Source organism: Falco peregrinus, chromosome 8, assembly GCF_023634155.1.
Source record: "Falco peregrinus isolate bFalPer1 chromosome 8, bFalPer1.pri, whole genome shotgun sequence".
Lineage (NCBI taxonomy): Eukaryota > Metazoa > Chordata > Aves > Falconiformes > Falconidae > Falco > Falco peregrinus.
In genome coordinates, this window is record NC_073728.1 from 699,703 (window position 1) to 708,561 (window position 8,859).

At 62.9% G+C, this 8,859-nt stretch overlaps 1 pseudogene; it reads right to left on the reverse strand.

Moving 5' to 3' along the window:
- LOC129785005 (hydrocephalus-inducing protein homolog) overlaps positions 1–8,064 on the reverse strand; it is a 79,861-nt pseudogene extending 71,797 nt beyond the window's left edge.
- Between the last annotated feature and the right edge of the window lie 795 nt (positions 8,065–8,859).

Sequence of the window (8,859 nt, forward strand, 5' to 3'; positions counted from 1 at the left end):
AGATCTATTAGGCCAGTAACGATGGTTTCAAGACAGAAAAAACACCACCATCCACCAGCACAGCAGAAAAACAACGAGAAGAAACTTCGTACACAAACCAAAGGCCCCCATCCAAACCCCACAAAGGCAAAATAGCTGAAAAAAGGCACTCTCCACAAAAAAAACCCACCACACAGATCACAAGATAAGATAAAAATGCCATAACCCCAGGAACACAGGGCCAACAAACACAGATTCTGTCCATAACAATAACACACTTTGACACTAACTCGCTTGACCTCTGGCATACCATAACCTTGTTGCCGCCAAACCCCAGCACACTGTAGCCCTAAGGCAACACAAAACGGAGCACAAAGTCCCTGGAGATCTCCGCCAGGGCCTTCAGGTGGTCCCTGACCTCAGGCATCACAACCTTCAAGTGAGAACAAGATGGAGGCACCAGGACAACACCGGCATGTGTCTTCACACCCTGGAAAAGGGCCTGAGATAAACGCTCCTGGGCAGAGAGGCTGAGGCACTCGGAGGCTTTGAGCCAGCCCTCCACCACCACAGGGCTTCAGCTCATCATTTCTGTGTCAGAGCCACCAGGCAGGTGGCCCCATCCTCCCTGAGAGACCGCTCAGGGCACCTGTACCCAGCTCCAGGGGGCTGGACACACAGCCTCGGATCCATGGGGGGAGGGGTGCTTTAATCCTGGGAGCAGGATTTCTGACAGTGCCCCTGAGGAGGAAAGCCTCCTCAGGCCTGGAAGCCTGAGAGACATCCCCGCGCTGCTCCACATGTCACCAAAAGCAGGGGCTGAGGAAGGCTGCTTTGGGGCCCGTCGAGGGAACCAGCTCCCCTGGGCTGCTCTGCGGCCACCGGCTGCCGTTGCTGTCGCGCGGGTCTCAGTGCTGCTCTGCAGTCGGCCGTCACCTCCCCGCGGGACACTCCCCAGCGCAGCACACGTCTGCACTGGCTCTCCCTGGGGACAAAGATCACAAGCGAGGGATGGGCTTGGCTTTGCCCCCAGTCCCAGGCTGCCCCCAGAGAGACCTGCCACCCCCGCCCCAGCTGTGCGATGTGGGCACCACGTACAGCTGCAGCTGTGGGTCAGGGCAGCTGTGGGCAGGGGGCAGGCCCCGTGGCGGTGCCCCCGGCGCTGGCAGCAGGCAGAGCTGGGGAGAGCAAGGGGCAGCCCAGGGCAGCCGGCAGCCGGCGGCGGGGCCCGGCAGGGTGCAGCACCCTCAGCAATGCCCGGCTCCTTGCGCCTCGGCCCCAGGGCTGCAGCGCAGGGCTGGCCCCAGCCGGGGCTGGGCTGGGAACAGCCAGGCAGGGCCCCTGGCACCCCGGCACGCACCTGCTCCCTGCGTGGGGCGGCCTGGTCCTTTGCAATCGACCCCGTGGCATCCAGAGAAGAGCCCTGCCCTGAGCCTGAGCCATCGCTGCAGGGATGAGGCCTTCCTCGGCGTCCGTCCCTCAAATCCCTCCCTCCGGCCCCCACGGTCCGACCCTAAAACACTTCCCCTCGCCCCCGGTCCCTGCTGGCCCTGAAGGCTGGCCACAGCACTTGGTTTCAAGCCTGAGCTGGTCATGTCATGGCTGTTCTGGAATGTGGTACAGTGAAAGGAGAGACTGAAATGGCAAATTTTTCCCCGCAGGGCGGTCAAATGCTGGCAGAGGTTGCCCAAGGAGGTTGTGCAGTCTCTGTCCTTGGGGATCTTCAAAGGCCAAGGGCACACAGTTCTCAGCAACCTGCTCGAGGCGAGCGTGCTGGAGCAGAGGGCTTGGCCCAGAGGACCTCCACGGGTCCCTTCCAACCCCCCCTCCTGTGTGGCTCTGTGCTTTGCTTTTCCTCCTAAAGCCCCTCAGCTCAGCCCCGATGCCCGCTGGAAAGGGTGCTGGGGCAAGGGACCATCCCAATCTCCTCCCCGAGGGTCCACCCCAGCACAAGCGCTCCCCACTCCACAAGACCCTATGGCAGACACAGTCAGGAGAGGGAAAAGATTCTTTTATTGTCAACAGCAGCTGCAGGGGCCCAGGAGTCACAGCTGTTCAGCCGGTGAAAATCAGTCGGCACCTGCAACGACAGAGTCAGAAAGCTCTGATAAGCCCCCAGAGGCAGGAAGAGGCAGGATTTGGTTCCCCCCTCTTTGGGGGACGCTGTTTCCGAGGAATTCCTCATGGCCCAGAAGGGACAGCTCTTGCTGGCCTCCACTCGAGGCCGGCTCCGGTGCCTTCTCCCCAGGGGTGATGTCCCTAGGGAGCTGTGCGTGCGCAGGGATGCTGACAGTGCCCCTGTGCCGCGCAGCAGGGCTCGACGGGGAGCCCCCGGGGAGCTGCCGTGGGACTCATCCCAAACCCTGCTCAGCACCAGCCCTCGCCGGCCCTTGCCAGCCAGCTGGGCTGACTTAGGGCCGTGTTCAGGGCTGGGAAAGATGGGCAGCAGCGCGTGGTACGCACCTGGCCTTCCTGACGTGCTGCAGCTTCCTGCATTTTCTCAGGTTTGGGTCCACAAAGTCATTTCCTCTCTTCTCCTTTTTATTTGTGCTTGGCTGTCCCTCTCCTCTGCCCAGGCTTCTTTTCTCTTCCTTTTCCTTGACTTTTCCTTCTCCTGGTGGGAGCCTGCAAACCTTTCCATCCCACAGCATGATGAGATGGGGAAAGCCCCAAGCCCCTGCAGGGAGCTCTCAGGTCAGGCAAGGGGAGCTCTTCCTACCTGGTTTCCTGGGGCAGGCTGGTCAGTTGTGGCAGGCGTGCCAGGGACTCTGCCGTGCCCTCGGGGGTGCCTGGAGGCAAATCTGGAGGTGCCTAAACCAGAAACTTGGGAGGTAACGGGTGGCAAGTGACAGCCTGGGGTAGTGAGGGCCTGACTGCCAAATTGCTGTATGAGCTCTACAGAGGAGATGCTGGTTTGCATCGTGCACATTTTGCACAGTCCAGCCAACGCAGCCTAGACTTGATGAAGCTGCGACGGAGTAGGATTTGAGCAAAAGCCCTCTCAAGGTGGCAGCTACTCCTTTCTGTCCTTTTGTGGGTATTTTGTAGGTATGTTTTGTTTGATGAAGCAGATCATACTTCATGAAATGCATTCCAGAAACAGCCTTTCCAGTTTTCCTTAACACGCACCACTCTGGGGGGAGAGGAGGAACCCCAAAGGCACAAGAGAGCGGCTGCCAGGAGGAGGCCCAGCGGCTGCTTGGCCTCCTGGGAAATTACTGTCCCACCTGAGACATGTTGCCCCAGCGTCTGTGGAGCTGCCGTACCTCTGCCGCTTTGGGCCCTGCCCCTGTGTCTCCCCCAGCTCCGCTGTCGATGTCCAGCACAGAGGCGGCTGCATCCAGAAAGGCTTTTGCCGGACGCTGGGTCTCTGCTGTGCCTGCAGGGCCACTTTGCTCTTCGCACCGCAGCTCTGGAAAGCAAAAGCACGTGCAGCAGCGCGACTTCTTGGAAGTCAAGAACACCTAAGCAAAGCCCAGCCGAGCCCTACACCACTTGTCTCGTCGGCGTTGAGGTTTCTGGCATCCCAAGCCCCAGTGTCTGTGACAAGCCTCAGTCCCGCCTCCTACCTGTGCCCCTGTCCATGGGTGCTGGCACCTCCTCGGCTGATGGAGGGGAGAGGCCGGCCACCTCCTCCCCAAAGATGTCCCCGCAGTTTTCAATGAGGAACTCCACCAGCACGTTCACCTGCAGACATCAAAGCCTTGGTCTCAAGCCAGGTGCCTGCAGACGTGTCAAGCAGCCTTTCCCACTGCTGACCCTTCGCCTGCGCAGGCGGCTGCGGCTGGGGGTTGCTCTTCCAGGCACCCAGCCCACCAGCACTGGCCCAAGGGAGGAGGCAGCCAGGGACCTCGCAACAGCCAAGCTCCGATGGGCCGGGAAGGCAGCACTGGCTGCTGGGTAGGGCGTACCTTCTCGGTCACCGCCAGCATGGCCTGCAGCGGGAGCAGGTCCTCGTTGGGTGGGCTCAGCAGGTTGGGCCCGACGCAGATGGCCAGGTTGCTGCAGCTCATTCTGCTGGTGGCTGCGTTGTGGCCGATGTGCTGCAGCAGGGCCATCAGCCGCTTCAGGAGGAGGAGGTTGGCCGCAGGCAACTTGTCAGCCACCCTGAGGGAAGAGGAAGACAAGGCTGATGAAGCAGAGGGTGCCCACAGCCGTCCCTGCAGCTGGCCCCAGGCGGGTGGGAGCCAGCGGCCGTGTTGCACAGCTTTGCAGCTGCCCGAAAAGACAGCTTTCTGAGGAGCCCGTGCCTTTGCAGGCAGGTCCCAGAACTCTCCCGGTCCCTGCTCACCAGGCAGGCTGCTGCCCACACTTACGCTTTCAGCTCCTCCACCTTGGCCTGCTTGCTGGCCCTCTCCATGGCTGCCATCCAGTCCTCGTAGAGGTCGACGACGAGGAGCTTGGTGGGGATGCTTCGCAGGAAGTCCTGCAATGCCAAGGGCTGCAGGTGAGCCTTTGAACGCTGCAGGCCAGCCAGGAGCTCCTCCAGCTGCAGGTCAGAAGTGCTCACCTTCAAGATGACGGCCAGCAGCAGCACAGGCTGGCTTCCTACGTCGATGTCCTTGCCGCGGTCCAGGGCCTCGCGCAGCTGCCGAAGTTCTGTCCCACCGGCAGCTCTTCGGAATATCCCCTCCGTTGCTGGTCCTTGCTGGTGCAGGACAGCCAGCAGCTCCTGCAGGAGAGGCAGGAGGCCACTTGCTTGGCTGAAGAACCAAGCGGTGGCAAGGACCAGAGCTCTGCCCCAGACGTGGTTGCCTAAGGGCCACAAAGGGTCTGGGACCAGAAGCAGGTTCTGGGGGTGCAGAGCCCAGTGCCCTGTCCCCGCAGCTGCTGGGGACACGCAGGCCCTCTCCAGAGCAGCCGGAGGGACGGCTGGGGACCCCGTCTGTCCAGGCTGGCTTACCTGGATGGGCCGGGGCAGCATGTTGTCCTCCCCACAGAGGGCTGCCAGGGGCTGCCCAAAGAGCGCCCTGCTGCAGCTGGAGCCCGCCTGCCCTGGCGCCTGGGCAGCGGCCGGGGTGCGCCGCAGGGCGAAAGGCCAGGGCAGCCCCATCCTCCTCCTGCTGGTGCTGCTCCTGCTGCTGCTCCCTCCTGCTGCAGAGGAAAACAGAGTAAGACACCACCAATGGAGACCCCAGGCCAGCGGTCCCAGCGCCTGCCCTGCCCTGCGCTGCCCTGCCGGCAGCACGGTGCTGTGTGGTGCGGCAGGATGGGCAGGGAGGCAGCAGCTGGAACCGCGGCTGTGGCTCGGAGGTGTTGACTTAGAGGCTCTTGAGAGCCATCGTGCCACGGGTTCAGCCTGTGCCAGCCTTCGCCCTGCCCTCCTGCAAGCTGCGGGCAGCAGCAGAGGCTCCGTGTCCCCGCAGAAGCATATCCAGCAGGCACTGCCCAGCAGTTGTCCTTGTCCGTCCAGGTGACATCCTTCCGTGGGCTGCCCAACCTGCATGGCGACACTCGGGACAAGTGAGCACAGCATTGCAGGAGGTTGCCTTGCTTTCCCAAACTCACCTGGTGCGGGGCAAAGTCCCCCTGCGTTTGCAGATGGGGCCGTCGCAGGCCCTTGCTTGGGATGAGCCTGCAAGAACCAAGAATCGGGCTGTGCTTGGAGAGCAGCCCCGCAGCAGAAAGGGCCACCAGCAGCCTGAGCGCGGCAGAGCTGGGACCCTCTGCCCTCCCGGGCTCTCTTCCCCATGTGGCAGGGTTCCTCCCAGTGTCACCAGTCAGAACGTGCTGGCGTGCTGCTGGCTTCCCAAAACTCTCTGCTCCCTGAGTGGCACCATCAGACCCTCTGTCCCTCCCGCACAAGGTCACCCCAGTCCCTGCGCATCCCGGTGCAGCCAGAGGCAGGTGCAAGGCAGCCATTCTCACCTCTGCCTGTGCCTCCATCAGCCTCTCCAGGCTCCTGGCGCGCAGTGTCCTCCACTGGGCAGGAGAGAAGGAGGGGAAGAAGGTGAGCAGCCATGGCTCTGCTGCTCGGCTGCAGGAGCAGTGCTTGGGGACAGGGCCCAGAGCAGAGAGACACTCACGGCGTGGCGGCGGCTCAGCTCCTTCTCCAGGAGCTTGATGGATGTCAGATGGGTGACGCGGGCTCCCGTGCGTCCTTCTGGTGTCCTGTGCACCGGGAAGGGAGAGGGAGAGAGCTGGGTGAGCCCCAAGCCGTCTCTTGTCTCTTGTCAGGCAGCTGTGCCCGAGAGCTGCTCGCAGCCACGGGGGCACCTTCCCCAGCTGGGGGCTGTGTTCCCCCGTCCATCCAGCTTCTCCTGGAGCATCCCCCCGGCTTACCCCAGCAGCGTGGCCACCCACAGCTCCTTCAGTGCCTGGGATCTGCAGATAGAGAGGAGAGAGAGCGTCAGGCCCTGCTGCCCCCAGCCCTGGGCAAAGGTGGGTGCCTGCACAGCCCTGTGCTGTGGGGCAGGACAGGGGCGCTGTCCAAGCCCTGGGTCGCTCTGTCCTGCCTGAGCGGCTGCATTTGCCCTTCCCTTCTGGGGACCAAAAGGTGACCAGGGGATGCAGGATGGGGAAACATCCCACATCCCTCCCTCCCTGCCAGCGAGCTGCCTGCTCCCTGCCCAGCTCTGCACGCAAGGCAGAGGCCTGTGTTCATGGGATGGCGTGGGCACGGCTGGGAACCTCTGCTGCCCGACCACGACTCACCCAAAAGTGGCGATGCAGGAGCCGGTGGGCCAGGCGAGGATGACAGAGGTGCTGTCCTCATCGGTGCCTTCCTCCTCCTCCTGTCCATCCTGCCCCGCAGCCTCCTTCCCGCTGCTGAGCACCCACAGCTGGTCCAGCGCCAGGCGGAGCTGTGGGCGCAGGCTGGTGCCATGTCTGCAGAGAGCAGAGGCGGGCACTGAGCTGGAGGGGGGCTCCTTGGGCTGGGTCCCCACGCGCAGAGCCCTGTCCCCCACCTGCCCTTGGGACGGACGTTGGTGCCTCCAGCACCGAGGGGCCGGGGCCTGGGGCTGGTGCCAGGGTGTCCCTGGGCCGGGGCTGGGGGCAAGGATCTGGGCTCTGAGGGTCTTACCGCAACTTGGCGACCACCAGTTCCTCGTGGAGGAGCAGAAGGCGCCTCTCGCTCCTCTTGCGGCCCCGGGTCAGCCGCACGTCCGCGCTCAGCACCGGCTCGGCGTCGCTGAGAGCCTCCCTGCAGAGCAGAGAGCGGCGGGCATGAGCAACGCCAGTGCTGCGTGGCCCAGCTGTGCCCGCGTGTCCCCGAGCCCGGGGGGAGCCCACCTGGAGCCGCAGCAGCAGCTGGCCTGGCCCATCCTGCCCGGGAGAGGAGGGCCCTGGCCGTGCAGCGAGGAGGGGGCCCAGCCGGCGACGGCGAGGCTGGGAAGCGGGGTGCTGGTGCTGTGGCAGCGCTGCTGGGCCAGAGGCTGCCTCCTGCCAGCGCCGCTGCGTGCCAGCACGGCTCTGCCCTGCTGCCTGTGGTGGCCGTGGGCTCCCCGTGACCAACGGTCTGAGCCCAACGGAAAGTGGGCGGGGCCTGCGGGGCGGGGCTGGGGCCCTCTCCAGTATGGCCGGGCCTGCCTTGCCCGGGGGAGCCCCGAGCAGGACAGGGCAGGGGGCAAGGGCCACCTCCCTGCGCCTGCGGCCAGCGCTTTGCCCTGGGGTTTGGACAGGGCCCTGCTCAATAAAAGAAGCCGTTTTTCCTAGAGATGACCGTTGTGGCCTGAGGCAGACTCCTCTTGGTGGAGGCCGGCCTAGCGGTCGGAAGGCCTCTGGCACACAGGCCGTGCCAGGCCTCAGGCCCCAAGGCGCTGGAACTGGAGCAGGCCCAGCAGGAGGAAAAACTTCCATTTTTACCAAAAGATGGGGGGACTAGCAGCAGTCAAGAGCCGCTCGTGTCCTGCCAGGCGCCACAGGGAAATGAAATGTGTGGTGAGCTTCGGCAGGAATTGTGGTGCCCCTGGAGCACCACCCTTGCTTGCGAAGGCTTTATCCCACCTGGGTGCTAAGGCTTCACCCTTGGCAATCAGGGCTGGATGAGCGCCACACAGGAGCCCCTGCCCTGTTAGCCATGACCTTCACCCAGCCGGTGGCCGACACGGCCAGGGGCGAGTCTGTGGGGTAGGCCGTGACCATGGCAAAGAAGGGGAAAAGTAGTCAGCTTTTGATGGCCCGTGTCTCGTTTCACTGTTGACCCTAAGCAATGCCTTGCTTCAAATAGAAGTGATTCAGAGAGTTACACACCCGCCCTGTTCAGGAAAAATGCAGGAAATCAGAGACATCTAGCAAATTCTCTTGTGGCTGTTGTACACTGCAGCAAGAAGCAGCGTGGGTCCAGTGGCTAATGCTGGAAGGGGAATTCAGCACTTCTGGGAAAGGGAGATAAAGGCACTCTTGTGGGCCAGGCTGGGATTGGAGAGCCTGGGTGGGTGTCTGGGGTCCCAGCTTTCCCGCAGTGCTGACTGTGGTGCGTGCTGCTTGTTCTTCCCTGCAACGCCGGCTGCATCCACCTGCTGGGGCTGTGCTTGGGAAGGGCTCCGGGGGTGAGCAAGCCCATGGGAGAGGCCTGGGGAGAAGCTCTTCTCCAGAGATCTACCAGAAACTGTCCAGAGCATCCGAGAGGATGCTCTGTATGACAAGGGAAGGTGCCCGTTGGTCCAATGTATGAGAGCCTGCAGGGCTCCCATCAGGGTCCTTTGACCTACCCATCCTCCAGCCAGCAATCCAGGTGCTGGGGGGTCCCATGTAAGTCTCCTGAGGTACCATTTAGCCCCGGGCAAGGTGTCGTGCCTCAGTGTGTGCTTGCAGGGCATGTTTCCTTCCTGCTGACAAGGGCGGAATTGCAGTTAAATGCCCCTGGGCGGTCCCGAGCCAAGCAAACTTTTTTCTATGGGTCACACTGCTTTGCAGTCCATGTGTGTGGTTCAGCTC